Below are 7,809 nucleotides of genomic sequence, written 5' to 3' on the forward strand. Positions count from 1 at the left end.
CTTAAAAGAAACAACTTACATTTTTGGAATCAAAATTTATCAAGATAAAATGCTTACACTACTTGGTTTAAGTCAAAACATGCACATAAATAAGGTACTAACTAGATTCAGTATGAAAGAATCCAAGAGAAATTTTCTACCTATGTCACATAGTGTGTATCTTTCGAAAAAGATGTGTCCATGTATATAATTTGAGAGAGATAAAGTGAGTGTGATTCCATATGCCTTAACTATAGGAATGACCATATACGCCATGATATGTATAAGGGTAGATGTCTTGTATGTCTTAAGTGTTTGTAGTAGTTATCAATCTGATCCAAGTGAAAAACACTAAAAAAGTGTCAAAAACATCTTTAAGCACCTGAAAAAAACTAAGGATGCATTTTTCATTTATGGAAAGGATCTTGAAATCATTATTAGAGGCTACAGTGATTTCAAATTCCAAACTAATCAAGATGATTTTAAATCTCAATCAGGATTTGTTTTTTGTTTGAATAATGGTGTAGTAAACTGGAAAGCTCTAAGCAAAATATATAACGGTTGATTATATAATGGGACGAGTACATTACCCTCTCAAAAGCGTTAAAAGAAGTTGTATGGATTAAGATGCTCATGACAGAACTTGAAGTGGTTTCAAGCATTATCGAGTTTATTAATCTCTATTAGAAAAACAATACAATCATTGTAACATCCCTCCCCAGAAGTATTACCCACCGAAGGAGAAATGTTATAAATTAATATCCGGAGTATCTATTTAAAAAAAAAAACTTTAAAATGAACGCATCACTAAAAGTGTTTAAAAATTATTTTAAGAAAACTGAAAATCTGGAAGCAAACAAAAGATGTATATATCTCATATGAAAACTCATCTGAAACATCTAAGATCATAGAGTAATCATATACATGCCCCTAGATACAACGATACAACTATCTGAATAGGGCCAAAAATCAATAGTATCATATGTATGTAAAAAAAACCATAGGTAACCAGCCCCAGCCTGGGTTTATCTTCGCTGACCTAACCTTGCCTTACAGTTGCCTCGATCACCAGTACTTGCAATCATGAAAGAAAAGGAAGTGAGAGATAAGAACACTCAATAAGGGGAAAGAATTAAGTAAATTATCTCCTTTCCTATTATAACTCACTCTCGAGACTCAACCTCATATCATAACCTTCATTAGAAATCGAGGGGATAATCTAGTTCATTCTTTACTATTTGGGTCATACTTTGTCCCATTTGGTGTCTATTTAATACTTTTTGGAAGCTAAATATAGGGATTTGACACTTTTCTAAGCTCAAGTTCTCTTTCTTTATCTCACTACACCATTTTTGAATCTGAATTGAGTTCTACTATGAGCATGCTCTACTGCGAGTAGACCCTACTAGGGATCTATGTCCTACTACGAACGTGTCCTACTACGAACGTGCCATATTACGAACATGCCTTACTACATGCGGTGTAGTGTAAAGTGTCCTCTCATAGTTCATAGCATGCATGTGTGTCTTATATCTTACTAATCTTGCTTCCATCTAAATCTATTCATAACTCACTAGACCATACTCTTGGGACAACCCTTGAATCTTGAACCCCAAATTCCTTTTCTTACTTTTCTTTTTCTTTTATTTTTCTCTCATTTCTTTCCTTTCCTTTCTTTCTTTCTTTCTTTCTTTCCAAAAACTGTGAAATACTGTTCACAAAACTATTTATTTGGCAGGGCAGCCTTCTTTTTCATACCATTTAATAGTACAATCGATCTCTAATTCATACACGCTATATATCGTTGAAAAGAGGATTCAAAGAGCTTTCCAAAAAGCTATAATAGCACTCATGATTTATTAGATAAGACAATCAAAATGTCAGATGAAATCAGTGGCAAAAACTTGTATTTCCTGTTTATTTGGGTAAAGTAGTCTTTTTAGTTCATACAATATTTAATAGTCCAAACGATCTCTACTTCATACAAGCTATATATCATTGGAGAGAGGATTCAAAGAGCTTCCCAAAAAGATATAATAGCACACATGATTCATTAAATAAGGTAGCCAAAACGTGGGATGAAGTCAGTGGCAAAAAACTGTCTTTACTGTTTATTTGGTAAAGTAGTGTTTTTTTGTTCATGCCATTTAACAGTCCAAACAGTCTCTAATTCATACAAGCTATATATCATTGAAAAGAGGATTCAAAGAGCTTTCCAACAAGATATAATAGCACTTATGATTCATCAGATAAGACAGTCAAAACGTGAGACGAAATCAGTGACAAAACTGTAAATATTATCCAACTATCTGCCATGAACAAAATCACACACATAGATACCCCAAATGGCAAAACAACATTTCTCAACTCTAAAATCATTATTTATAACATGGATCCAAGGAACCAAATGCATAAAACTTGAAACATATCAAGGATAATACCCCTTACCTTGTTTCAAGCCAAATCTTTGCAAATTGGGTCTCTCCTATTTGTCTTCCTCCTCTTAACACCAAAATCACCTTAAATCAATACCAAAGCACACTAACATCTTTATATAACATGCATCCAATATATATATACATAGGAACAAGGAAAAAGAAAGAGATCTTTTGGTTACCAAAGCTCCAAAAGTGTTTCCTCTTTTTTTCTTTCCTTACTTTTCTTTCAAACCCTTCAAATCATCCACTTTCCTTCTAAAAAACAAAGAAAACAGGCACGAAGGAGGCTGTTTTTCTGGAAGAGGCAGAGAAGATAATGGAAAAAGATAGAATTGCCTTTTTTTGACTTTTCTCTCTTTATATATACATATTTATCTCTTTATCTTTATCTTTTTTATCTTTTTTTTTTTGTATTTCTTTATATATAAACACACATATACATGTGAATATATATATTTAAAATTGGAAATATCTCAAAACAGGGTCAAAAGACATAAATGCCTTTGAAACATACCTAAGGGTATTACAACTTTTCCCCCCTCACAAGAATTCCGTCCTCGGAATTCACAAAAACAACTCTAGATACTTCTCCTTCATGGTTTGCCCCATTTCCCAAGTGGCCTCCTCTACCTTCTGGTTTCTCCATAGGACTTTTACCAGAGGAATCTGTTGGTTCCTTAATTGCTTAATTCTCCTATCAAGTATCTGAATTGGTCTTTCTTCATAACAAAGGTCTTCTAATAATTGAATATCGTTTGTATTGATGACCTGTGAATGATCACTAAGGCATTTCCTCAAAGAGGAGACATGAAATACATTATGAATCTGATCCATACTTGCTAGTAAAGCTAATCTATAAGCCACTTTACCAACTCTCTCAATTATCTCATATGGACTAATGAATCTAGGGGCTAGCTTTCATTTCTTTCCAAATCTCATCAAATACTTGAATGGAGCAACCTTTACAAATACAAATTCACCTACATTGAATTCCAAGTCTCGGCATCGATGATCTGCATAGCTTTTCTATCGATCTTGGCCCTGTTATATTCTCTACCTGATCAGCTAGACATCATCAATCATTTTCTCGTTAACTCGGGCCTAAGGGATCGGGATAACATATCTCTCTCTCTCCTATCTCATCCCAATGAAGAGGAAAATGACACTTCCTACCATATAATCCTCATAAGGTGTTATCTGTATAGTTGTCTAGTAGCTATTATTGTAAGCAAACTCTACCAAGGGCAATATTTCTACCCACGTAGCTTTATAATCCAGGCAACAAGCTTTCAATATGTCCTCTAAAATCTGATTAACCTTCTCTGTCTACCCATTTGTCTGAGGATGATAAGTTGTACTAAATGACAAATTAGTACCCAAGGATCTTTGGAGGCTCTTCTAGAAAGTTGATACAAATCTCGTATCATAATCAAATATTATGGTCCTAGGTGCCCCATGTAATCTAATAATCTCCCTAACATATAATCTCCCTAGCTGATATGTGGTAGTAGTATCTTTGATAGGCAGAGAATGAGCTGACTTAGTCAATTTATCTATAATCACCTAGATAGCATTGCATCCATTCTGAACCTAAGGGAGTCCATTGATGAAGTCCATAGAGATATGCTCCTATTTCAATTCTAGAATAGACAAAGGTTGAAGCAACCCTAAAGGTCTCTGATGTTCAGCCTTAATTTATTGACAGGTGAGATATTTGGTAACAAACTCACTTATATCCCTTTTCATGTCTGACCACCAAAAATATCTTTTTAAATCTTGATACATCTTTACACTCCTAGGGTGGGCAGTGTAAAGAGAACTATGAGCCTTTATAAGAATTCTCTATCTCAATTTGGTTATCTAGGGAATATACACTCGATCTCTGAATTTGAGAACTCTATTTGATACCTGAAACTCTGTCTTGAGACCTTCTTGCACTTTCTAAATTTTCTGTTAACACCACTCATCTCTTGTCTGAGCCTCTCGAATCTCATCTATGAGAGTGGATTGAATCTCTAATTTGGTAAGGGCTCTAATCACAAGCTCAATCTACTCTCGGTTCATATCTCTCTGAATTTCTCTTTGGACCGTCAATTGTGATATCATCACATTTCTACTAAAGGTGTCTATAACCACATTAGCCTTACTTGGATGGTATTTAATATCACAGTCATAGTCTTTTACTAACTTAAGTCATCGACTCTTCCTCATATTTAACTCTTTCTGAGTGAAGAAATATCTGAGGCTCTTATGGTCAATATAAATATTACATTTTACCCTATACAAATAGTGTTTCCAGATTTTCAAAGTAAAAATTACCGCTACTAACTCCAAATCATGAGTAGGGTATCGGGTTTCGAATTCTTTCAACTGTCTTGAGGCATATGTTATCACCTTGCCTCGCTGCATCAATACTGCTCCTAAACCATCATGTGAGGCATCAGTGTATAAATCGTACTCAACTCCCTCCTCTAGAAGTGTTAAACATAGAAGCAGTAGTCAATCTTCTTTTTAATTCTTGGAAGCTTGCCTCACAAGTATCTGACCACTGAAATGTAAGAGGTCTGGCTAATCTAGCAAATCCTTCCACAAACCTCCGGTAATACCCTACCAAACCCAGGAAACTACGAACCTCCTTGATTGTCTTTGGTCTCTGTCATTCAACTATAGCCTCAATCTTACTAGGATCCACGGATATACCCTTTGCTAAAATCACATGCCCCAAAAAGGTAACTCTATCTAGCCAAAATTCACATTTCAAGAATTTGGCATATAGTTGTTTCTCTCTCAATCTCTGAAGGGTAAACCTCAAGTGCTACTCATGTTCCTCTCAACTGCAAGAATATACTAAGATATCATCAATGAATACCATAATAAATTTATCCAGGCAGTCATGTAATACCCTATTCATCAAATCCATAAATACCGCAGGGGCATTTGTTAATCCGAACTGCATCACTATAAACTCAATATGGTTATACCTTGTTTAAAAAGTTGTCTTGGGTATATCTTTCTTTGCCACTCTTACCAGGTGATAACCAGATCTCAAATCTATCTTGGAGAAGACTACGGATCCCCTCAACTGATCAAATAAGTCATCAATCCTAGGTAATGGATACTTGTTCTTAACTATGACTTTATTTAGCTCTCTATAATCAATATATATTCTTATGGACCCGTCTTTCTTTTTCACAAATTGGATGAGAGCTCCCCAAGGAGAATGGCTCGATCTGATAAAACCATGATCTAGTAACTCTTGAAGTTGCTTTTTTAATTCTTGTAACTCGGTAGGGGTTATTCGATAGAATGCTCTCAAAATAGGTGTTATGCCCGATGCCAACTCTATACTAAACTCAACTTCTCGTTTAAGAGCTAATCCCGGTAACTTACTCAAAAACACATCTAGAAGCTCCCGTACCACTGACGTCTCATTAATAGTTGGGTCTGACTCAACCTTGCTCACTACATGAACCAAATATCCTGTATACCCCTTTTTCAACATTTTACTAGCTTTCAACATACTGATCATCAAACTTCGGATATGACCCTCACCAAACTCGAATTGATTGCTAGAGTCCAGGTTAAATCTCACTTTCTTCTTTTTACAATCAATCTTAGCTTCGTATCTCCCCAAAAAGTCTATCCCTAAAATCATGTCAAAATTTGGCATTTCAAACACAATTAGATATACTAGTAACTGTCGACCCTGAATCACAATACTCTGTCCTAGTAGCATCATCTCACTAATAACTGAGCCCCATTAGGCAACTCAATCATAATCCTCTAGGCTATTCTAATGGGTTGTAACTTTAACCTCTCAAGCAAACTTTTGACTATAAAACAATGAGTAGCCCCATAATAAACTAAAACATAAATAAGAGTATCAAGATAGAGAATTTGACCCGTGACTGCTGATGGGTTAGCCTCTACTGGGCCCTGGGTGATCGTATAAACTTTGGCTGTGGCCCCTCCTATAAGTTGCTGTTGTTCTACTCTGACTAGGGGAGCTATACAAAAACGGGCGATATGTCTAGGCTGACGACATCTAAAACAAACTGTCTGGCCTGTCAGACACTCTCCTTTATGCTACTTCCCATATTTTTGGCAAGTTGGTATTTTAGGTCCTATCTGTTTCTTTCCACTTTTCTAGTTCTTTTTCATGCCTTTAAATTAGAGAGGTCATTTACTCTTCCTGTCTCATTTTGGAATAGGGTTTTTCTGTGCTGAAACTAAACCACTGCTCATCAAGGGAATTGGCATGGTAGTAGGGGGCATAACTTTTTGCCCTATAGTCTGATCGAACCTTCTCCTCATAAAAACCTCTGTTTTAAAGCATTGAGATGTCACCTATTTACTAAATGTTTTTCACTAATGCATTCCCTTTTTGTGGTTTTACAATTAGAGGTAAGTAGTGAGACAAATGGAAGAGTTAGCGGTCTAGCTCAATTCATTGCATGAGGTCAAGGGGCAAAGTCATCATTTCCAATTATTTGAGCTTCGTGTTTGTTTTGTAACATTTTAGACGTTATTAATGCTATGCACTTGTGTTTAAGAGTTTTTATTTCAAACACAATCATTATGAGACAGTTTCCAGTATTTATGAAATTTAGTTTTTTTTTTTTTTTGGTAAATAAAATTTGGTTGTTCTAATTACACCTTTTGCACACATTTAAGTATAAGTGTTTAATTAGATGCTCATAATTTTTGTTGTTTTGATTAAGAAGTTAAGTTATACACATCTCTTCAGGTCATCTTCTGTATAAGGGTATGTATTTGGATAGGGATGTTACACATGGTGGGAGCCAATGATCTAATTAATAGAGTTGTATGAGATAGAAAAGGCATTATAGTAATTTATGTTATGTCATTTTTAGTTTAGACTTCTTTTTGTTTATGCATAGACAAATCATGATTTTGGATTTTAGACATTACGTTTTTGTGGATGATTATATTTATTATATGAGATTGACATTGTTCAATATTTATATTTATACACCTTTTTGCACACAAGTTATTGAGTGTATCATGCTTTCTAGCTTTGCTGTGAATGTTTAAGTGAAGTTTAAAGTATACACATTTTTTAGGATCCATATTTCATCTAGGGATATTTATTTAGAGATAGGTGTTACATTAACCCTATCCCTAAGATGTAGGGGCCATTATACATATAAAAAGAGAGTTTCAGATGGTAAACTTGTGTTCGGTAGCTCCCTTAAATCAGAATCCACCTCGAATTCATCCTAAGCACTTCTACTACTCCTAACAATGTAGTAGGGCTTTACTCATCCACATGTAGACAACCATGAATATGTGACAATATGAAGGCTTGCTTGAGACACCAATGATTATTGAATAATTCCCACCTTGTTTGTGGTGAATATTTATTCCACCT

The sequence above is a fragment of the Mangifera indica genome, chromosome 18 (assembly GCF_011075055.1).
Source record: "Mangifera indica cultivar Alphonso chromosome 18, CATAS_Mindica_2.1, whole genome shotgun sequence".
NCBI lineage: Eukaryota > Viridiplantae > Streptophyta > Magnoliopsida > Sapindales > Anacardiaceae > Mangifera > Mangifera indica.